Source organism: Leptodactylus fuscus, chromosome 5 (assembly GCF_031893055.1).
Source record: "Leptodactylus fuscus isolate aLepFus1 chromosome 5, aLepFus1.hap2, whole genome shotgun sequence".
NCBI lineage: Eukaryota > Metazoa > Chordata > Amphibia > Anura > Leptodactylidae > Leptodactylus > Leptodactylus fuscus.
This window is the reverse complement of record NC_134269.1, coordinates 15,248,832-15,274,490: the sequence shown is the minus strand read 5'-3', so window position 1 is coordinate 15,274,490 and position 25,659 is coordinate 15,248,832.

Sequence of the window (25,659 nt, the reverse complement as noted above, 5' to 3'; positions counted from 1 at the left end):
GGAGGACATTATACTCTGTTCAGGGATACTATGGGACACTATACTGTTTGTAGGGGCCGCTATGGGACATTATATTGGGTCCAGGGGCCACTATGGGATATTGTACTATCTGGAGGCCACTGTGGCACTTTATGGTTTGTGTAAATGGGGCATTATACCATGTAGGGGAAGTGAAAAAAATATTTAAAAGATCATAGTCGCCTCTCCCCAATGATCTGTTGTCTGTCCGACACAATCCGGTCCTTCTGCTGGCTTGTCTTTTCAAAGTGAAACTGCTGTGATGTCCCGAATCCCTTCCACTGTGGCCACATGACCACTGAGGCCAATCAGTGGTCTCAGGAAGAGACCTCAGGATGTCACAGGTAGGGATGTCATGTCTTGGAAGATAACAATAGCCCTGGAGGACCGGACTGCGCCGGAAGGCACCAGAGCACCAGGGTAAGGTGAAAATAATATTTTTTTTTTATTTTTTTCACATCCCTCTGCCTATTTTACTTATAAAAATTTTGCTTGGGCAACCCCTTTAAGGCAAAAGAGCAGACCCCAGACCCCAACATAGACCTTGTTTACCACTGCTTGGTTTATTACCTAAGGTCTCAGGTTGTACAAAAGCAATTTTTTTTTTTGTTGCAAATTTTGCTGCGATTATTTGACCTAAAGCCAAGAGTGGCTACAAAAGGAAAGGGAAATATATCGAAAGTTCATATACCTTACCGTACTCAACCCACTCCAAAGTGCTGCAGCAAAAAAATATTGCGTTTCTTCACCTTTGGGCTTTAGCCTAAAGATAAGACCCCATGTTGCGGAAATGCAACATTTTTTTGTTGCAAATTTTGCTGTGTTTTTTTTTTAGCCAAAGTTTAACAGAAAGGAAAGAGCCTAAGAGTCTGAGAGTTTCCTTTATATTTTCCATACCTTTTCAATCCACTCCTGGCCCCAAAAAAACCGCAGCAAAATCTACATTTCTGCAACGTGAGGTCTCAGCCTAAAATGGGATTTCGAGGAATAGATTCTGGAGACAGACAGCTGTTGTACTGTGTGGAGGGCTTATGTTCAGTGATCTTGAAGGAACTGTCCTTGGCCATCTTTGAGCCTTTCCTTCTTGTTTATAATGTGACTCATTCCACTCTGCTCTTTTACCTCATTGCACTTGGTGTCTAGTTCCTCGAGAAGTTTAGCAAACTCTGAGATCCTTGAAGTCAAGTTCATCACTTCCCTCTGCAGTTTCTGGTGAAATCAACACACTTTACATTATTACCTATTTTACATTATTATGTACCTCTGTACCCCAACAGAGACCTTGTTTACCACTTCTTGGTTTATTTCCTTGAAATATTTTTGGTTTTTAAGCTATATAATCTTTTTAACGCTAACACTTTTTTAAATTTTTGGTCAGGAAGTTACTCAAGTTTTTGCACATTTTTTGGTGAAATATAGGTGTTTATTTTACTATCACTTTTCTTTGTGCATTTTTCGTCCTCTCACATGACTACTGGGCCACAAAGAGGCCACAAAACCTCTTATCAATTCTCAATATTGTTACTTCTCTTGATATCTATATCTTCCGTTTAATTGGTCTTCCCTTCACTAAATCCTCCAGTCTATAATGTATCCTGGGTCATACTAATCTTTTTGTCCAACCACTAAATCGATACCTTTACCCTGTCCCGGCCCCCGCATTAGTTGTCCACCCACTTTAGAGTACAATTAATACTTAGCATTACCATTCACAAAGTTTTCAGTCTCTAAGACTTTACTTGAGCTGCACGAGCTCTATGGAATGAGCTACCTTAGGCCTTCCTATTAATGGTGGCTCAGTGGTTAGCACTGCAGCCTTGCAGTGCTGGGGTCCTGGTGTTCAAATCCCAACAAGAGCATAAAACCATCTGCAAGGAGTTTGTATGTTCTCCCTGTGTTTGCATGGATTTCCATCCCATATTCCAAAAAGTCATACTGATAGGAAAAAATGTATATTGTGAGCTGTGTGTGTGGCTCACAATGTACATAAAATAAATACATGTATGTATTAAAATGGTACCATTAAAAAAACTCCTCCTGTAAAAAACAAGCCCTCAAAGAGCAAATGGATGTTTTAGCTCTTAAAAAGAAGGATGAAAAAATAGAAAAAAAATCATGGTGTACAAAATAGCCTTAAGGGGTTAAAGGGATCTTCCCATACTACGATGTAATAATATGTAATAAAAGAAGAACCACGTAATATATAAGATTGTAAACGATTCTACCGCTAATTATGTGGTTTATACAGCAGTCCGTCCTCTGACTAATGATTATACAGATTCCTCTGTACTCTGCCAGGAGTAACACTTATTGCCTGCTATATCCGGAGTACAAAAGCCTAAATCGCTGGTCCTTGTCCAGTCTATGGTGGGTCTTAGGTCATCTTTTACCCAAGCCATGCTCTCCATCCAGGGGTTGACCCCTGTGAAAGCACAGTTTATAATGGATTTCCAACCCCCTATTGGACGGTGATAAGGTAGTGTAGAGTAGATAGATAAGTTGTGAGCATAAAGCGGGGAAAACATTGATTTTACTGTTGTCTAATTGTCCATAGTCCCCCTGCCTCTGTGCGTGCTACATGCTGTCTATCATCTGTTGTCTATTTCTGCTCACAACGTAACGTAAACCCAAGCTCTTGTGTCTGAATCAGGGGATTCTGCACATAAGCACAATATATTTCATGTATGCATTCTTCATGGTATGGCAATTCTGATTGGAAGCAACACCTAAAAGCATCATTCCCATTGAATGGAACTTAGTTGAATTGTAATTCTAAGTCATTGTGAAAAGCTTCACTCATATGTTACGAGCCCTGACGCCTACTCTAATCTAATGAGAACCCACTTATGATATCACAGCTGTTTATCTTCTGAACGTTGTGTATGTGATATCACAGGTGCTCTTCTGGGTAATATATTTGTGATGTTACAGCAGGTAACTTCACTTCAAAATGGTTGTGATGTCACAGAAGCTGGCAGTCATTCATCCATCTAAACCCATGTGTGACATCACAGCAGCTTGCCTGACATAAAGGACCTTGTGATGTCACAGGCTAACTCATCACAACATTTCTATGGATAGAAAGGAGAATATTCACTCTCATAGACATTAGAAACCACTACTAATGTAATTTTAAATTTTGAAAAAGCAGTGCGCCCCCTGTAGGCCCATACAGTATCTCCACCCCTCCTACAAAGATTTCCCAACCCTCTGAATCATAACCTTACATTCCATCCAGGATACTCAGATTCCTTCAAGAAACCTCTTATCTTAGCATGACTTCTTCACTTCCCGCAAAGCCATCTTATCATGTTTGTGCTTTCATTTCTTTAACTCCCAACCCTTCGAAAGTCATAACTGCACACAACTGTTTGGGGGTTTATTTTTTTCAAGAGGTAGTGGAATTTATAATGGCAGTACTTAACGCCCAACATTATGGCGGATATTGGGTCTTTAAAGATGGCGGCCACCATAGCTAATGACCTAGCGCTAATGCCTGCGATCAGAGTCCACTCTGATTGTGGGTATTGTGTGACCAATCTCCCCATAAAAAAATGTGCCCTCATTGGCCCAGTACCTTCTTTATTGCCGGATGGCACAATTGCCACTTTTTTACCTAAAAATTCCACAGTTGCCGCTTTTTAATTCTGTCTGACCTCACTCTTTTATGCTGCCCATGGACTGGAGGGCATTTGTGCCATTTTCGCCCCTCTGCTATAACTCCAGTGTATCTGATACATTCTGAATAGCAAGGTCATAGACAACCCCTTCAAGTAGCAATCTCAGCCCTGCTACATCTCTGTTGACAATGTAATATATAACAACGTCCCGGCCCACTTGCTCTGACAGATCGAGTCATCTTCTGATTCCCTATTAAATTAGACTTTGAACCCTATTACTGAAGCTTCACTGTATTGTTATTTGTGTGGTCACTGCTCTCTCCGTGGTTTACGTCAAGAAGACAGAATGTAAAATTAATTGGCCCTGACTCATGTTGTTTCTTACTTTTCTAAGACTTTTACGATGGCTGTGACATTATTAAGTGAAAACGCTCCCTTACCCAACATTTCTAGGTGTGTCGGAGATTTCTTGGTTCATTATACACTGCCTGGCCGAAAAAAAAGTCGCGTTGTGCAACAAGGTACCGTTCCACCCCTGATATAATTCTGAACTGTTCATGACAGGAATTTGCATATATTCTTGAATATATATAATTGAGCCTGTCAAGTGCAGATCATAATTAAAGGTGTGAAGTGATGTCTACCAACGGAAGAGATACCAGAGGAAGAGATGTTAGTGCCTTCAAGAAGGGGCAAGTCATTGGATTGCATCAGGCCAACAAATCGACCAAGGAGATAGCTGAAGTAACTGGTGTTGGACAGAAAACTGTTCAGCGTATCATACGAGCATGGCGAGATGGTGGAGAACCCCCCTCCAACCGTGGAAAGTGTGGGCGTAAGACTATACTCGAAACTCGAGGTCGTAGGTCCCTAAAGCAGCTGGTGAAGAATAACCGCTGGAAAACCACCTTTGAGCTCACACAGATGTTCAACTCGACGGAGCGACACATTTCGGAGCGAACAATGCGACGAGAACTCAAAGGAATGGGTCTCAACAGTTGTGTCGCCATACGAAAGCCATTGGTGACAGAGACCAACAGACGTCTGCGCCTGTCATTTGCAAGAGACCACAAGGATTGGACCCTAGAGCAGTGGAGAAAGGTCGTGTGGTCAGATGAATCACGTTTCACATTGTTCCAGAGTGATGGTCGTGTCCGGGTGCGACGAGAAGCACACAAAACACTGGAATGTGCTGGAAAGGAACCTGCGCTGTCACTCACCACCCCCAACGAATCTGCGTAACCTGGGCTCCCTGATACTCGAGAATTGGATCAAAATCCCTGAGTCTACAGTACAGAACATTATAGACTCCATGCCGAGACCGATGCGTGCTGTTATTCGTGCTCATGGAGGCCCAACTAAATATTAACGCGACTTTTTTTTTTGGCCAGGCAGTGTAGGTTATGCTTATACAGTCTCTACTGACTCTATGGTCATTTCTTAAAGGGATCCAATCATTTAAACTGAATTTTTTCTGCTTATCACGTAGGAATAGCCTTAAGAAAGGCTATTCTTGTCCTACCTTTAGATGTCTTCTCTGAGGCCGCCGTTCCGTAGAAATCCCGTTTTTTGCCGGTATGCAAATGAGTTCTCTCGCAGCACTGGGGGCGGGCCCCAGTGCTCAAACAGCACTGGGGGTGTCCCCAATGCTACAAAGATTGAAGCCAACCTCTGGAAGAAGATGCAAAGAAGACCCGTTCCTGAAGAAGATGGAGGCGGCGCTGGAGAGTTCTCTCACAGCATTGGGGATGCCCCCAGTGCTGTTTGGTCGCTGAGGACCACCCCCAGTGCTGCGAGAGAACCGGTGAAAACCTGTATTTCTACGGAACTGCGGCACAGAGAAGATATCTAAAGGTAGAAGAAGAATAGCCTTTCTTGACCTTCACTGTGTCCTTATATTTTTTGAAAGACCTTCCTCTGAATTGTAATAGTCGTCTCCTCACAGTGTCTTTCCTTATCCTGCAGTCTTCAATAAGTCATATGATCTTATTGTGACCTCCTTTTTCTAGCCTGGGTTGCTGTGCAAACAAGTCTCTCTCTGCTGCCTACAGATGCAGTTGAACGCAAATGCCTCCCTGTTCTGTACTCTGCTCCCGTTAGCACCCACTTGCCATGTCCCTTTTTTAAGGAAAGTGGAGAGGATGGTACCCCAATGAAAAAGTTGCAATTTTTTGTGGAAAAAGAAAATTGCACAAAAAATTAGCATTACCTCTGCAGTGTTTTGCAGAAATAGGAAGCTGACATGGGTGCAGGGACTGGTCACGGGTACAGAAATTAGACATAGATACATGTAATAGACGTGGATAGCGGCACACACAAACTAAGGGTAGTTTCACATTGCCTTTAATAAAGTTTGTTGCTCTTATCCACCATAGAAATAAATAAACAGGGGGCAACTCAGTGTCTTAGCACTGTAGCCTTGCAGCGCTGGAGCCCTGGGTTCAAATCCCGCCAGGAACAACATCTGCAAGGAGGTTGTATGTTCTCCCCGTGTTTGTGTGGATTTCCTCCCATTCTACAAAGACATACTGATAGGGAAAAAAAATTACATTGTGATCTCTATATGGGGCTCACAATCTACAAAAAAAATATATATATATTCCAAGAAATGTGATATTTTTCAGAGTTTTGTATTTTTTTTTAAAAAAAATCTAATATTGCCGTAATCATAACAACTCATAGAAAGCAAGTAACAGTAGACAGTGTAATGTTATATTGCCGCCATCATAACAAAAAACCCCACAGCTTTTCTCAAATTCCACCTCATTATATATATATATATATATATATATATATATATATATATATATATATATTTATTTTTTTTTTTTTTTTTTTTACTAAGATTCCTGATACATTATACAAAATATTAAAGGGGTTGTCCAAAATTTTGATTTGAAGGCTGGGGAAAGTGAAAAAAAAAAAGAAAAAAATAATAATAATAATAGTAATAATAATAATAATAATAATACATGCCTACTTGTCCACTGGAGGCAGAAGCCCCTGCCGCATGTGACTACTGAGCCCATCAGCAGCCTAAGTAAAGGACCGGGCAGTGGCCTGGGACTCCGAACCACTGGGGATAGTTGAGTATGATATATATATTTTTTTATCTTTCCCTATTTTTTTTTCACCTGGAAAACCTCTATAAATGTCACCACTGCAAAGTACAATTTGTCCCATAAAAAGTAAGCCCTCATATGGTTCTGTATTATATACATTCTTGAGGGGGGAAAAAATAATGGGGTAGATTTATTAATACTGATTAAAACTAGATTCACACAAAGGAGGGTGCATAATGACCATGAATAACGGCTATTTTTTACGGCCATCTTACATTTGCTGCAGCAGCTATGTGGGGTTTTAGGTAGGGTTGAGCTATCGGGATCAGAAAAGATCAGAATCCAATCGGTGATCAAGCAAATTTCACGATCGCGATTGGAATTCCGATCCCGATCTTTTTAAACGGGATCGAGGTCTCACGTTAGTTCCCACAATGCTTGGCTACTGGCCAATCATTGTGGGAAAAGCTAACATTAGGGTTGAGCGATCGGGATAGGGAAAGATCAGATTCCGATCGGCGATCAAGCAAATTTCACGACTAGAAAATGACCGAAAATCAGATATTAAAAACGATCCTGAAATCTCAAGATCGGCGTAACCCTAGTTTTAGCCTAAAAGTTAGTACAAACTTAGGCTAGTCTTAAACTACACCAGATTTATCACAGTGTCTGATCCTGTTTGAGAAACCTATTTAGTCTAACTTTACCCTTCCTATTACTTGCCTTAGTTTATCCCAGAAAAACGTGCCAAAATTTGGTGCAATTTTTGGTGCACATTTTTGCAACTGTTTTCCACAAAGCCACGCCCTTTACCAGGAGGCCACGCCTCTTTTTCTATACATGTCATAAAAGTGTCTAATAATACATGGACGAAGGTTGTACAAAGTCTACAAGTGGACAAACCCGAGTCTCTTGTTGAGTGGTCAGGCTCTGGTGGGCTCCAGGCGTTTGTGCGGTGTAGTATATAGACCGCCATTTTTGTGTAGCTAACCATGGTTTATCTGGTCAAAGTCAACTATAGGCAAGATGTGGTATGAATATTAACAGGTAAACCTGATAAGACAAATCCAGCTCTGCTACATTGCTAGACTGATAGGGGGATGAATCACATTAGTACAGGGGTTAGGTGAGCCGTCCGTGTACGGGATGTGTCTGACTATCATGGGGGTTTCTTGGCCAGTTCCTGGTCATTTATGGTGGACTTTGTCCCTTGTTAACTGTTGTATGTCTCGAAGATGACTATTATAAACAGTGTTATTTTGTCACATTGCGTCCGCTGGTATCAGTGACAAGTCCCCGCCCTCTGTGATGACGTCATCATCTGTTATAAACCCTCCTGGTCTCTGCCTATGGTCGCATATGGCTGATAATCCACAAAGGAGAGCAGATAACCCGATAAACCCTCACCAAATTCACCAATATAAGGGACATAAAGTGACAAAGGAGAAGAAGGGACAGCCATGGGGGTCCCGAGGAGGCCCACCACCCTCATACTGGCTGCTCTTATACTGATGGGTGAGAGTTTTATTTTTTTATGACTGTTTCATATTTTATACTCATTTTATGATATTATATTTTATATAATATTTATTTTCTATCGGATTAAAGTTACTGTAAAATTTAAAGGGGGGTTCCTAAACTTTTTGAAATGGTGGGACCCTCAGTCGGTCACGGTGTGCTGGGAGTTGTAGTTTTGCATCAGCTGGAGATCCACGGGTTGGAGACCATTGTCATAGCTAGAAATGAGCCTGCAATCAGGATTAGATGTGGATGTAGCAGAGCTGAGTTTGTCATTGATGGTCTTATCTGCTCTATGATGATGTCTCTGATCTGAGATAACATCGTTACTTTACTGCAGTCCTATAGAGAGCTCATTATGGCAAACGGCAAACTCAGCTCTGCTATATCTGTATGTGCTATTGTATATTTTGTTGTTCTGATGCTTGGGATGATCAGATGATGGCAATGCTGATATATGTGATCGGGTCATGTTAGTGGGATGATTTGTTGCAATGTGTTACGTGTAGTTTTGTACAGGACTGCAGGTAAATCTGCTGAGATATCTTGTATGGAGTTTATAGATCTATCTATGAGAAGTTCTTCAACTTTCTAATAAACTTTGTGCTCCACATTTGTCACCATTCTCAAGATCTCTGCTCGCTGTCAGTGCAGGACATTATTCTTTTAATCATGCAGCTAGTCCTGTTCTCAGCTGGGGGGAATGGTGACAATTGCATCCAGTGTAGGCAATGCTCTGTGAGCTGAACACAACAGTAGCTGTGAGTCCTAATCTCAGGTGAGAAGTAGTTACTATTGTATCCAGTGTAAGCAATGCTCTGTGAGCTGAACACATCAGAAGCTAGTCCTAATCTCAGCTGAGTAGTTATTATTGTATCCAGTGTAGGCAATGCTCTGTGAGATGAACACATCAGAAGCTAGTCCCAATCTCAGCTGAGTAGTTACTATTGTATACAGTGCAAGCAATGCTCTGTGAGCTGAACACATCAGAAGCTAGTCCTAATCTCAGCTGAGTAGTTATTATTGTATCCAGTGTAGGCAATGCTCTGTGAGATGAACACATCAGAAGCTAGTCCTAATCTCAGCTGCGTAATTGCTATCGTAACCAGTGTAAGCAATGCTCTGTGAGCTGAACACATAAGTAGCTGTTAGTCCCAATCTCAGCTGAGTAGTTACTATTGTATACAGTGCAAGCAATGCTCTGTGAGCTGAACATATCAGAAGCTAGTCCTAATCTCAGCTGAGTAGTTACTATTTTATCCAGTGTAGGCAATGCTCTGTGAGATGAACACATCAGAAGCTAGTCCTAATCTTAGCTGGGTAATTGCTATCATATCCAGTGTAAGCAATGCTCTGTGAGCTGAACACATAAGTAGCTGTTAGACCTAATCTCAGCTGAGTAGTTACTATTTTATCCAGTGTAAACAATGCTCTGTGAGCTGAACATATCAGAATCATGTATCATATATCATATCATGTAGGCAATGCTCTGTGAGTTAAACATGTTGGTGGATGCTTCATAAATCTCTTCATAAATCAGTTTCCTACAATGGATTATTCTGGAGTCCAGGCTGAGTACTATGTACCATGTTAGGCAAGCTCCAGAAAGAAATGCCAGAGAGAAAAGTCCTGCACGGGGAGGAGGGTTGGGGTGGGGAAGGTCCGGGGGTTTCTGAAGGTAATATAGCGGAATTATGAATGGAACCTCAGTCCTGTTCTTAGCTAGAGACAATGCTCTGTGAGCTCAACAGCCTGGACTCTAAACCGATACATTGTGCACAGCCAGTCCTGTGTAGGCAATGCTCTGTGAGCTGACCACATCAGCAGCAGTTAGTCCCGCTCTCAGTGAGAAGTGGTTACAATTGTATCCAGTCCAGACAGTGCTCTGTGAGCATGAATCTCTTCATAAGTCATTTTGTTACAATGTATTAGTCTAGAATTCAGGCTGTTGAGCTCACAGAGCATTGTCTAGACTGGATACAATTGTGTCTATTCTCAGCTAAGAACAGGACTGGCTGTGTACAGGACTCCAACTATCGTGTACTCATTTACTCATCTACTGACAGTAAGCAAAGGTGGTCATAAATGACAATATAACAATGTGACAATATAAAGCATGTTAAAAAAAGGTAAATATTCATTTTCCAGTTGCATGCCCCCCTGCCTTTTATGTTTTATCAGATTTACTAACTAAGTCAGCTCTGCCATATCTGCATAGATATAATGTGCAGCGGGTTTGTCAATTGCAACAATTCATGTCAGTATTGTAGTTTGTTACATGTCATTTTCCAAAAGACTGCAACTTACTGCAGAGATATATCACAGCGCGCAAAATAAGAAGATGACCAATCCAGCTCTGCTACATCTGTACCTGTCTAGTAGGAGAATGCACTTTAACACACAGCAAATAAAAGGTTAATTGTAAAATAATATGAATGGTTTATGATAAGGCTTAGGGATAGTGAACAAGTCATGGTCTGCAGCGAGGGTTGGGTTCTGGAGGCGCTTGTGTTAATGATAGGATGTGCGTATGGATGTAGCTGAGCTGAACTTGTCATTGGCACTATTACACAATGCATATATTACAAATAACTTTACCTAGTTCTGCAGATGAATCTAATACTTTGTAAAACTTAAGTGACCACAATGCAAAAAAAAATCAGATAAACTGCAAACTCAGCTCTGCTAGATCTGATGTCCAGGATCTTATCTAGGGCGTTTATTCTATAGGAATCTAAAAAATGTCTCCTACCCGTCATTACATTAAATTGACCAACAGATACAGTACAGACCAAAAGTTTGGAGACACCTTCTCATTCAGAGAGTTTTCTGTACTTTCAAGACTATGACAATTGTAGATTCACACTGAAGGCATCAAAACTATGAAGTAACACATGTGAGATTATATACTTAACAAAAAAGTGTGAAACAACTGACAATCTGTCTTATATTCTCGCTTCCTTTTGCTTTGATTACTACTTTGTACACTTGCCATTCTTTTGATGAGCTTCATGAGGTAGTCACCTGAAATGGTCTTCCAACAGTCTTGAAGGCGTTCCCAGAGATGCTTAGCACTTGTTGACCCTTTTGCCTTCACTCTGCGGTCCAGCTCACCCCAAACCATCTGGATTGGGTTCAGGTCTGGTGACTGTGGAGGCCAGGTCATCTGGTGTAGCCCCCCATCACGCTCCTTCTTGGTCAGATAGCTCTGACACAGCCTGGAGGTGTTTGGGGTCATTGTCCTGTTGAAAAATAAATGATGGTCCAACTAAACACAAACCGGATGGAATATCATGCCACTGCAAGATTCTGTGGTAGCCATGCTGGTTCAGTATGCCTTCAATTTTGAATAAATCCCCAACAGTGTCACCAGCAAACCCCCCCCCCCCCCCCCCACACACACACCATCACACCTCCTCCTCCATGCTTCACAGTGGGAACCAGGCATGTAGAGTCCATCCGTTCACCTTCTCTACGTCTCACAAAGACACAGTAGTTGGAACCAAAGATCTCAAATTTGGACTCATCAGACCAAAGCAGAGATTTCCACTGGTCTAATGTCCATTCCTTGTGGTCTCTTCTGCTTGTTGCCTGTCCTTAGCAGTGGTTTTCTAGCAGCTATTTTACCATGAAGTCCTGCTGCTGCACAAAGTCTCCTCTTAGCAGTTGTTCTAGAGATGTGTCTGCTGCTAGACCTCTGTGTGGCATTGACCTGCTCTCTAATCTGAGCTGCTGTAACCTGTGATTTCTGAGGCTGGTGACTCCGATGAACTTATCCTCTGCAGCAGAGGTGACTCTTGGTCTTCCTTTCCTGGGGCGGTCCTCATGTGAGCCAGTTTCTTTGTAGCACTTGATGGAATCAAAGCAATAGGTGGCTACTTTGAAGAACCGATAATATAAGACAGATTTTCAATTGTTTCACACTTTTTTGTTAAGTATATAATTTCACATGTGTTAAGGGGCTCTATCAGCAAAATTATGCTGATAGAGCCCCACATATGCATTAATAGTCTTTAAAACGCTATTCAGGCGCTATTCAGGTCTTACATAGGGCTACCAAGGAACCTATCATATATGTCACTACATTAAGCTCAGTTCACATCTGCATTATGAGTTCCATTTTTCCGTTGTGTGACAGCTGCAGATAAACTGAATTCAGGAGGTGATGGATCTGTCACATGATGGAAACCAACAATGTCTATTGGCTTATAATGTGGTTCATCGGGTTCTGTCATGTTGTCCTGTACGTGTGACAGAAACTGCGACAGCTCCTCCATAGCAATGTGAATAGAGTCTAATCCAATGAAATGTCAACAATGAAGCTGTACCTGTATGACACTCAATGAGAAACCAACTCTGCTACATCTGTATCATGTCTACAGTATATAGCACATGTCCACAAGACTTGACATTCATATTGAGTACTATGTATTCCTAGACCCCCCTCTATCCAGTGCAATAATCAAATCCTTTAATAAACCTGATATTATAAAGGGATTAAGCAGATAGGTCAATTGAGTTTGTCATTTCATTTTGGGCAGAGGTAAAAATGAAAGTTCTCCACCCCATCACTATATCTTACACAGGACCCCACCATGTGTCTTCTTATATGGCAGCCATCTATCCGGCTGTTCACTCACACATAAGTTATTACTTTCCGTCAGATTGGTCAAAACAAAACAAAACAGGTAATATAGTGCCCTCTAATGGTCACCTACAGATACCGCAGTACAGTTGTGTTTTAGAAAATGAACATATAACGTCATATGTACATATTACTTTCTTTCAGAAATATTACTATTCTTTGGAACAGCCACAACAGGTACAACTGAAACAGCAATATATGAATCATCCATATCTGCAGAACCAATCACCAGTGAGATCACTACAAGTGTAAATTCAGAAGATCCTGGATCATCCACAACAGCAGAACCAGTCACTACTGAGATCAGTACAACTGTAGATTTAGAAACTTCTGGATCATCCACAACAGCAGAACCAGTCACCACTGACTCCACTACAGCTGTAGATTTAGAAACTTCTGGATCATCCACATCAACAGAACCAGTCATTACTGAGACTATTACAACTGTAGATTCTGAAACTTCTGGATCATCGACATCAGGAGAATCTGTCATCACTGAGACGGCTACAACTGTAGATTCAGAAACTTCTGGATCATCCACATCAGCAGAACCAGTCACAACTGAGTCCACTATAACTATAGATTCAGAAACTTCTGGATCATCCACATCAGCAGAACCAGTGACCACTGAGATCAGTACAACTGTAGATTCAGATACCTCTGGATTATCCACATCAAGGGACCCAGTCACCACTGAGACGACTACAACTGTAGTTTCAGAAACTTTTGGATCATCCATATCAGCAGAGCCATTGACCACTGAGATCAGTACAACTGTAGATTCTGAAACTTCTGTATCATCCACAACAGCAGAACCCATGACTACTGAGACCATTTCAACTGTAGATTCTGAAACGTCTGGATCATTCACAACAGCAGAACCATTGACCACTGAGTCCACTACAACTGTAGATTTAGAAACTTCTGGATCATTCACATCAGCAGAACCATTGACCACTGAGATAAGTACAATTGTAGATTCAGAAACTTCAGGCTCATCCACAACAGCAGAACCAGTCACCACTGAGTCCACTATAACTGTAGATTTAGAAACTTCTGGATCATTCACATCAGCAGAACCATTGACCACTGAGATAAGTACAACTGCAGATTCAGAAAATTCTGCATCACCCGCATCAACACAACCAGTCACCACTGCTATCAGTACAACTGTAGATATAGAAACTTCTGCATCATCCACATCAACAGAACCAGTCATTACTGAGACTATTACAACTGTAGATTCAGAAACTTCTGGATCATCCACATCAGCAGAACTAGTCACCACTGAGACAATGACAAGTGTAGATTCAGATACCTCTGGATTATCCACATCAAGAGAACCAGTCACCACTGAGACAACTACAACTGTAGATTTAGAAACTTCTGGATCATCCACATTGGCAGAACCATTGACCACTGAGATCAGTACAACTGTAGATTCAGATACCTCTGGATCATCCACATCAACAGAACCAGTCACCACTGAGACCATGACAAGTGTAGATTTAGAAACTTCTGGATCATCCACATCAGCAAAACCATTGACCACTAAGACCACTACAACTGTAGATTCAGAAACTTCTGCATCATCCACATCAACAGAACCAGTCACAACTGAGTCCACTATAACTATAGATTCAGAAACTTCTGGATCATCCACATTAGCAGAACCAGTGACCACTGAGATCAGTACAACTGTAGATTCAGATACCTCTGGATTATCCACATCAAGAGAACCAGTCACCACTGAGAAAACTACAACTGTAGATTCAGAAACTTCTGGATCATCCATATCAGCAGAGCCATTGACCACTGAAATCACTACATCTGCAGATTCTGAAACTTCTGTATCATCCACAACAGCAGAATCAGTCACCACTGAGTCCATTACAACTGTTGATTCAGAAACTTCTGAATCATCCACATCAGCAGAACCAGTCGCCACTGAGATCAGTACAACTGTAGATTCTGAAACTTCTGGATCATCCACAACAGCAGAACCATTGACCACTGAGGTCACTACAACTGTAGGTTTAGAAACTTCTGGATCATCCACATCAGCAGAGCCATTGACCACTGAAATCACTACAACTGCAGATTCTGAAACTTCTGTATCATCCACATCAGCAGAACCAGTCACCACTGAAACCACTACATCTGTAGATTCAGATACCTCTGGATCATCCACATCAGCTGAGCCACTCACAACTGAGACCAGTGCAACTGTAGATTCTGAAACTTCTGGATCATCAACATCAGCAGAACCATTGACCACTGAGACCATTACAACTGTAAATTCAAATACTTCTGGATCATCCACATCAGCAGAGCCAGTTACCATTGAGACAAGTACAACTGTAGATTCTGAAACTTCTGGATCATCCATATCAGCAGAACCATTGACAACTGAGATCAGTACAACTGTAGATTCTGAAACTTCTGGATCATCCACAACAGCAGAACTCGTGACTACTGAGACCACTTCAACTGTAGATTCTGAAACTTCTGGATCATTCACAACAGCAGAACCATTGACCACTGAGGTCACTACAACTGTAGGTTTAGAAACTTCTGTATCATCCACATCAGCAGAGGGAGTCAAGACTGAGACCAGTACAACTGTAGATTCAGAGACTTCTGGATCATCCACATCAGCAGAACCAGTCACCACTGAGATCACTACAACTGTAGATTTAGAAATTTTTGGATCATCCACAACAGCAGAACTATTGAGCACTGAGATCACAACTGTACATTCAGAAACTTCTGGATCATCTACATCAGCAGAGCCATTGACCACTGAAACTACTACATCTATAGATTCATATACTTCTGGATCATCCACATCAACAGAGCCAGTCACAACTGAGACCAGTACAACTGTAGATTTTGAAACTTCTGTATCATCCACATCAGCAGAACCAGTCACCACTAAGACTACTACATCGTTAGAGTTAGAAACTTCTGAATCATCCACATCAACTGAATCAGTCACCACTGAGACGACTATAACTGTAGAATTGAAAACTTCTGGATCATCCACATCAACAGACCCATTGACCACTGACATCACTGCAACTGTAGATTCAGAAACTTCTGGATCATCCACATCAGCAGAGCCAGTCACGACCGAGATCAGTACAACTGTACATTTAGAAACTTCTGAATCAATAACAATAGCAGAACCATTGACCAATGAGATGACTACAAGTTTAGATTCAGAAACTTCTGGATCATCCACATCAACAGATTTAGTCAACAGTGAGTCCACTACAAGTTTAGATTCAGAAACTTCTGGATCATCCATATCAGCAGAACCAGTCACCTCTGCGACCACAACTTTAGATTCAGTAACTTCTGAATCATCAACATCAGCAGAAACATTGACCACTGAGACCACTACAACTGTAGATTCAGAAAATTCTGGATCATCCACATCAGCAGAGCCAGTCAAGACTGAGACCAGTACAACTATATATTCTGAAACTTCTGGATCATCCACATCAGCAGAACCAATCACCACTGAGACTATTACAACTGTAGATTTAGAAACTTTTGGATCATCCACATCTGCAGAATCACTGACCACTGAGATCACTACAACTGTAGATTCAGAAACTTTTGGATCATCCACATCAGCAGAACTGGTCACCAGTGAGTCCGGTACAACTACTGAATCAGTAACATCTGGATCTTCCACATCAGCAGAAAAAGTCACCACTGAGTCCACTACAAGTTTAGATTCAGAAACTTTTGGATCATCCACAACAGTAGAACCAGTCACCACTTCGACCACTACAACTGTAGATTCAGTAACTTCTGGGTCATCCACATCAGCAGAACCATTGACTACGGACACAAGTACAACTGTAGATTCTGAAACTTCTGGATCATTCACAACAGCAGAACTATTGAGCACTGAGATCACAACTGTACATTCAGAAACTTCTGAATCATCCACATCAGCAGAGCCATTGACCACTGAAACCACTACATCTATAGATTCAGATGCTTCTGTATCATCCACATCAGCAGAACCAGTCACCACTGAGACTACTATAAATGTAGAATTGAAAACTTCTGGATCATCCACATCAACAGAGCCATTGACCACTGAGATCACTGCAACTGTAGATTCAGCAACTTCTGGATCCTCCACATCTGCAGAATCTGTCACCACTGAGACCATTACAACTGTCGATTCAGAAACGTCTAGATCATCCACATTAGCGGAAGCAGTCACCACTAAGACTATGACAAGTGTAGATTCAGAAACTTCTTTATCATCCACATCAGCAGAACCATTGACTACTGAGACCAGTACAACTGTAGATTTAGTAACGTCTTTATCATCCACATCAGCAAAACCAGTCACCACTGAGACCACTACAACTGTAGATTCAGAAACTTCTGGATCATCCACATCAGCAGAACCAGTCACCATTGAGTCCACTACAATAGTAGGACAAATAACGTCTGGATCAACAATATCAGCAGAATTGTTCACTAGTGAGTCTACTTCAACTATTGAATCTGTAACATCTGGATTCTCCACATCAGTACAACCAATTAACAGTGAGACCACTACAAGTATAGATTCAGAAACTTCTAGATCATTCACATCAGCAGAACCATTTACCACTGAGACCACTACAACTGAAGAATTATTAACATCTGGATCATCCATGTCAGTAGCAGTCACCACTAACACCTCTACAGCTATAGAATCAGTAACTTCTGAATCATTCACATCAGCAGAACTTGTCACCAGTGAGTCTGCTACAACAGTAGATTCAGTAAGTTCTGGATCATCAACATTAGCAGAATCAGTCACTAGTGAGTCCACTACATTTATTGAATCAGTAACATCTGGATCATCCATATCAGCACAACCAGTCACCGGTGAGACCAGTACAACTATAGATTCAGTAACTTCTGAATCATCCACATCAGCAGAACTATTCACTACTGAGCCAACTACAACAGTAGAATCAGTAACTTTTGGATCAACAACATTAGCAGGACCAGTCACATTTGTGTCGACTACACCTGTGGAATCAGATTCAACTGCTTTCTCCAGATCAGTAGAACCTGCCATTACTGAGCATACCACAAAAATGGAATCAGGAACATCTGGATTATCCATATCAGTAGAACAAGTCACCTCTTACTCCACTACAGTTATAGAATCAGTAACTTCCAGATCATTCACATCAGCAGAACTTGTCACCACTGAGTCCACTGCAATGTTAGAATCAGTAACTTCTGGATCAACAACATTAGTAGAAACTGTCACCAGTGAATCCACTCCAACTGTGCATTCAGTGACTACTGGATCAAGCACATCAGCAAAACGAATCCCCAGTGAATACACTACAAATGTAGATTCAATAACTTCTGAATCATCCTCATCAACAGAACCAGTCAATATTGAATCCACTACAAACATGGACTCAGTATCATCTGGATCATCCTCATCACCAGAACCAGTTACAAGTGAATCTAGTACAACTATAGAAACAGTAACATCTGGTTCACCTACATCATCAATATTAGTCACCAGTGCATCCACCCCAGGTGTAGGTTTTGTGACTTTGGGATCATTGACTTCAGCAGAACCAGTGACCAGTGAATCCTATACAACTATGGAATCAGTAACATCTGGATCATTCACATTAGCTGAACAGTTCACCAGTGTATCCTCTACAAATCTAGATTCAGCAACTTCTCGATCATCCACACCAATAGAACCAGTCACCAGTGAATTCGCTACAAATACAGAATCAGTAACCAGTGAATCCTATACAACTATGGAATCAGAAACTTCTGGATCATCCACATTAGCCGAACTGTTCACCACTGAGTCCACTACAACAGTAGAATCAGTAACTTCTGGATCAACAATATTAGCAGAAGCAGTCTCCAGTGCATCCACTACATCTGTAGAATCAGTATCATCTGAATTCTCCACATCAGTAGAACCTGCTATTACTGAGGGTACCACAACTATGGAATCAGTAACATCTGGTTCATCCATATCAGCAGAACCATTAACCACTGAGACCACTACAAATGTAGATTCAATAACTTCTGGATCATCCATAACAGCAGAACACATCACCACTGTGTCCACTACAATAGTAGAATCAGTAACTTCTGGATCAACAACATCATTGGAACCTGTCACCAGTGAATCAACTACAACTGTGCATTCAGTGACTTCTAAATCAACCACATCAACAAAGCCAATCACCAGTGAATTCACTAGCAATGTAGAATCAGTAACTTCTGGATCATCCACATCAGCAGAACCTGTTACAAGTGAATCTAGTACAACTATAGAAACAGTAACATCTGGATCACCCACATCATCAAAATTAGTCACCAGTGCGTCCACCCCAGGTGTAGGTTTTGTAACTTTGGTATCATTGACTTCGGCAGAACCAGTCACCAATGAGTCTGCTACAACTGTATATTCAGTAACTTCTGGATCATCCACATCAGCAGAACCAGTCACCACTGAAACCACTACAAATGTAGATTCAATAACTTCTGGATCATCCATATCAGCAGAACACATCACCACTGTGGCAACCACAATAGTAGAATCAGTAACTTCTGGATCAAAAACATCAGTAGAACCAGTCACCAATGAATCAACTACAACTGTGCATTCAGTGACTTCTGGATCAACCACATCAGCAAAACCAATCACCAGTGAATTCACTACCAATGTAGAATCAGTAACTTCTGGATCATCCACATCAGCTGAACCAGTCACCACTGAGACCACTACAAATGTAGATTCAATAACTTCTGGATCATCCATATCAGCAGAACACATCACCACTGTGGCCACCACAATAGTAGAATCAGTAACTTCTGGATCAACAACATCAGTAGAACCAGTCACCAGTGAATCAACTACAACTGTGCATTCAGTGACTTCTGGATCAAGCACATCAGCAAAACCAATCACCAGTGAATTCACTACCAATGTAGAACCAGAAACTTCTGGATCATCCACATCAGCGGAACCAGTTACAAGTGAATCTAGTACAACTATAGAAACAGTAACACCTGGATCACCCACATCATCAAAATTAGTCACCAGTGCATCCACCCCAGGTGTAGGTTTTGTAACTTCTGTATCATCGACTTTGGCAGAACCAGTCACCAGTGAGTTTACTACAACTGTAAATTCAGTAACTTCTGGATCATCCACATCAGCAGATCCAGTCACCACTGAGACCACTACAAATGTAGATTCAATAACTTCTGGATCATCCGTATCAGCAGAACACATCACCACTGTGGCCACCACAATAGTAGAATCAGTAACTTCTGGATCAACAACATCAGTAGAACCAGTCACCAGTGAATCAACTACAACTGTGCATTCAGTGACTTCTGGATCAACCACATCAGCAAAACCAATCACCAGTGAATTCACTACCAATGTAGAATCAGTAACTTCTGGATCATCCACATCAGCTGAACCAGTTACAAGTGAATCTAATACAACTATAGAAACAGTAACACCTGGATCACCCACATCATCAAAATTAGTCACCAGTGCATCCACCCCAGGTGTAGGTTTTGTAACTTCTGTATCATCGACTTCGGCAGAACCAGTCACCAGTGAGTTTACTACAACTGTATATACAGTAACTTCTGGATCATCCACATCAGCAGAACCGGTCACCACTGAGACCACTACAAATGTAGATTCAATAACTTCTGGATCATCTGTATCAGCAGAACACATCACCACTGTGGCCACCACAATAGTAGAATCAGTAACTTCTGGATCAACAACATCAGTAGAACCAGTCACCAGTGAATCAACTACAACTGTGCATTCAGTGACTTCTGGATCAACCACATCAGCAAAACCAATCACCAGTGAATTCACTACCAATGTAGAATCAGTAACTTCTGGATCATCCACATCAGCTGAAACAGTTACAAGTGAATCTAGTACAACTATAGAAACAGTAACATCTGGATCACCCACATCATCAAAATTAGTCACCAGTGCATCCACCCCAGGTGTAGGTTTTGTAACTTCTGTATCATCGACTTCGGCAGAACCAGTCACCAGTGAGTTTACTACAACTGTATATTCAGTAACTTCTGGATCATCCACATCAGCAGAACCAGTCACCACTGAGACCACTACAAATGTAAATTCAATAACTTCTGGATCATCCATATCAGCAGAACACATCACCACTGTGGCCACCACAATAGTAGAATCAGTAACTTCTGTATCAACAACATCAGTAGAACCAGTCACCAGTGAATCAACTACAACTGTGCATTCAGTGACTTCTGGATCAACCACATCAGCAAAACCAATCACCAGTGAATTCACTACCAATGTAGAATCAGTAACTTCTGGATCATCCACATCAGCTGAACCAGTTACAAGTGAATCTAGTACAACTATAGAAACAGTAACATCTGGATCACCCACGTCATCAAAATTAGTCACCAGTGCGTCCACCCCAGGTGTAGGTTTTGTAACTTTGGTATCATTGACTTCGGCAGAACCAGTCACCAATGAGTCTGCAACAACCGTATATTCAATAACTTCTGGATCATCCACATCAGCTGAACCAGTCACCACTGAGACCACTACAAATGTAGATTCAATAACTTCTGGATCATCCATATCAGCAGAACACATCACCACTGTGGCCACCACAATAGTAGAATCAGTAACTTCTGGATCAAAAACATCAGTAGAACCAGTCACCAATGAATCAACTACAACTGTGCATTCAGTGACTTCTGGATCAACCACATCAGCAAAACCAATCACCAGTGAATTCACTACCAATGTAGAATCAGTATCTTCTGGATCATCCACATCAGCAGAACCAGTCACCACTGAGACCACTACAAATGTAGATTCAATAACTACTGGATCATCCATATCAGCAGAACACATCACCACTGTGGCCACCACAATAGTAGAATCAGTAACTTCTGGATCAACAACATCAGTAGAACCAGTCACCAGTGAATCAACTACAACTGTGCATTCAGTGACTTCTGGATCAAGCACATCAGCAAAACCAATCACCAGTGAATTCACTACCAATGTAGAACCAGTAACTTCTGGATCATCCACATCAGCGGAACCAGTTACAAGTGAATCTAGTACAACTATAGAAACAGTAACACCTGGATCACCCACATCATCAAAATTAGTCACCAGTGCATCCACCCCAGGTGTAGGTTTTGTAACTTCTGTATCATCGACTTTGGCAGAACCAGTCACCAGTGAGTTTACTACAACTGTAAATTCAGTAACTTCTGGATCATCCACATCAGCAGATCCAGTCACCACTGAGACCACTACAAATGTAGATTCAATAACTTCTGGATCATCCGTATCAGCAGAGCACATCACCACTGTGGCCACCACAATAGTAGAATCAGTAACTTCTGGATCAACAACATCAGTAGAACCAGTCACCAGTGAATCAACTACAACTGTGCATTCAGTGACTTCTGGATCAACCACATCAGCAAAACCAATCACCAGTGAATTCACCACCAATGTAGAATCAGTAACTTCTGGATCATCCACATCAGCAGAACCAGTCACCACTGAGACCACTACAAATATAGATTTAATAACTACTGGATCATCCATATCAGCAGAACACATCACCACTGTGGCCACCACAATAGTAGAATCAGTAACTTCTGGATCAACAACATCAGTAGAACCAGTCACCAGTGAATCAACTACAACTGTGCATTCAGTGACTTCTGGATCAACCACATCAGCAAAACCAATCACCAGTGAATTCACTAACAATGTAGAACCAGTAACTTCTGGATCATCCACATCAGCGGAACCAGTTACAAGTGAATCTAGTACAACTATAGAAACAGTAACACCTGGATCACCCACATCATCAAAATTAGTCACCAGTGCGTCCACCCCAGGTGTAGGTTTTGTAACTTTGGTATCATCGACTTCGGCAGAACCAGTCACCAGTGAGTCTACTACAACTGTATATTCAGTAACTTCTGGATCATCCACATCAGCAGAACCAGTCACCACTGAGACCACTACAAATGTAGATTCAATAACTTCTGGATCATCCATATCAGCAGAACACATCACCACTGTGGCCACCACAATAGTAGAATCAGTAACTTCTGGATCAACAACATCAGTAGAACCAGTCACCAGTGAATCAACTACAACTGTGCATTCAGTGACTTTTGGATCAACCACATCAGCAAAACCAATCACCATTGAATTCACTACCATTGTAGAATCAGTAACTTCTGGATCATCCACATCAGCTGAAACAGTTACAAGTGAATCTAGTACAACTATAGAAACAGTAACATCTGGATCACCCACATCATCAAAATTAGTCACCAGTGCGTCCACCCCAGATGTAGGTTTTGTAACTTTGGGATCATCGACTTTGGCAGAACCAGTCACCAGTGAGTCTACTACAAGTGTATATTCAGTAACTTCTGGATCATCCACATCAGCAGAACCAGTCACCACTGAGACCACTACAAATGTAGATTCAATAACTTCTGGATCATCCGTATCAGCAGAACACATCACCACTGTGGCCACCACAATAGTAGAATCAGTAACTTCTGGATCAACAACATCAGTTGAACCAGTCACCAGTGAATCAACTACAACTGTGCATTCAGTGACTTCTGGATCAACCACATCAGCAAAACCAATCACCAGTGAATTCACTACCAATGTAGAATCAGTAACTTCTGGATCATCCACATCAGCTGAACCAGTTACAAGTGAATCTAGTACAACTATAGAAACAGTAACATCTGGATCACACACGTCATCAAAATTAGTCACCAGTGCGTCCACCCCAGGTGTAGGTTTTGTAACTTTGGTATCATCGACTTCGTCAGAACCAGTCACCAATGAGTCTACTACAACTGTATATTCAGTAACTTCTGGATCATCCACATCAGCAGAACCAGTCACCACTGAGACCACTACAAATGTAGATTCAATAACTTCTGGATCATCCATATCAGCAGAACACATCAGCACTGTGGCCACCACAATAGTAGAATCAGTAACTTCTGGATCGACAACATCAGTAGAACCAGTCACCAGTGAATCAACTACAACTGTGCATTCAGTGACTTCTGGATCAACCACATCAGCAAAACCAATCACCAGTGAATTCACTAGCAATGTAGAATCAGTAACTTCTGGATCATCCACATCAGTAGAACCAGTTACAAGTGAATCTAGTACAACTATAGAAACAGTAACATCTGGATCACCCACGTCATCAAAATTAGTCACCAGTGCGTCCACCCCAGGTGTAGGTTTTGTAACTTTTGTATCATCGACTTCAGCAGAACCACTCACCAGTGAGTCTACTACAACTGTATATTCAGTAACTTCTGGATCATCCACATCAGTAGAACCAGTCACCACTGAGTCCACTACAACAGTAAACTCAGTAACTTCTGGATCAACAATATTACCAGAACCAGTTACCAGTGTGTCCACTACATCTGTAGATTCAGTAACATCTGGATCATCTACATCAGCAGAACCATTTAAAAGTGAATCCACTACTATTCTATATTTAGGAACTTCTGGATCATCCACATCAGCAGAACACATCACCACTGTGTCCACTACAATAGTAGAATCAGTAACTTCTGGATCAACAACAACATTGGAACCTGTCACCAGTGAATCAACTACAACTGTGCATTCAGTGACTTCTGGATCAACCACATCGGCAAAAGCAACCACCAGTGAATTCACTACCAATGTAGAATCAGTAACTTCTGTATCATCCACATCAGTAGAACCAGTTACAAGTGAATCTAGCACAACTAGAGAAACAGTAACATCTGGATCACCCACATCATCAAAATTAGTCACCAGTGCGTCCACCCCAGGTGTAGGTTTTGTAACTTTGGGATCATCAAGTTCAGCAGAACCAGTCACCAGTGCGTCCACTACATCTCTAGAATCAGTAACATCTGGATCATCCACATCAGTAGAAGCAGTCACCTCTGAGTTTACTACAACAGTAGTACCAGGATCATCATCTTCAGTGCCAAGTTCTGTCCAATCTTCTACTCCTACAACAGTGGCTTCTTCTCCTGCACTCATTTCACTCACTAGTGCCATATCCAATACTGCCATTTTCTCCACTCCTACTGAATCTTCCAGACCGACATCTTCTACATCATCTGGAACAACTGAATTTTTTACTAATATATCACCGAAGTCAACTAATCGTGTAATAGGAAGTGAAAGCACAACCATATCTACTAGTACAACTAAACCATCAAGCACAACTGTAGTAACTAGTACAACTACACCATCAAGCACAACTGTAGTAACTAGTACAACTGCACCATCAAGTTCAACTATTCGACCTATCACGAGTACACCATTCAATACAACTATACCAACAAGTACAACTATACCGCCTAGCACATCTATATCATCAAGTGCAACTATACCGCCTAGCACATCTATATCATCAAGTACAACTATACCGCCTAACACATCTATATCATCAAGTGCAACTATACCGCCTAGCACATCTATATCATCAAGTACAACTATACCGCCTAACACATCTATATCATCAAGTACAACTATACCGCCTAACACATCTATATCATCAAGTACAACTATACCGTCTAACACATCTATATCATCAAGTACAACTATACAACCTAACACATCTATATCATCAAGTACAACTATACCGTCTAACACATCTATACCATC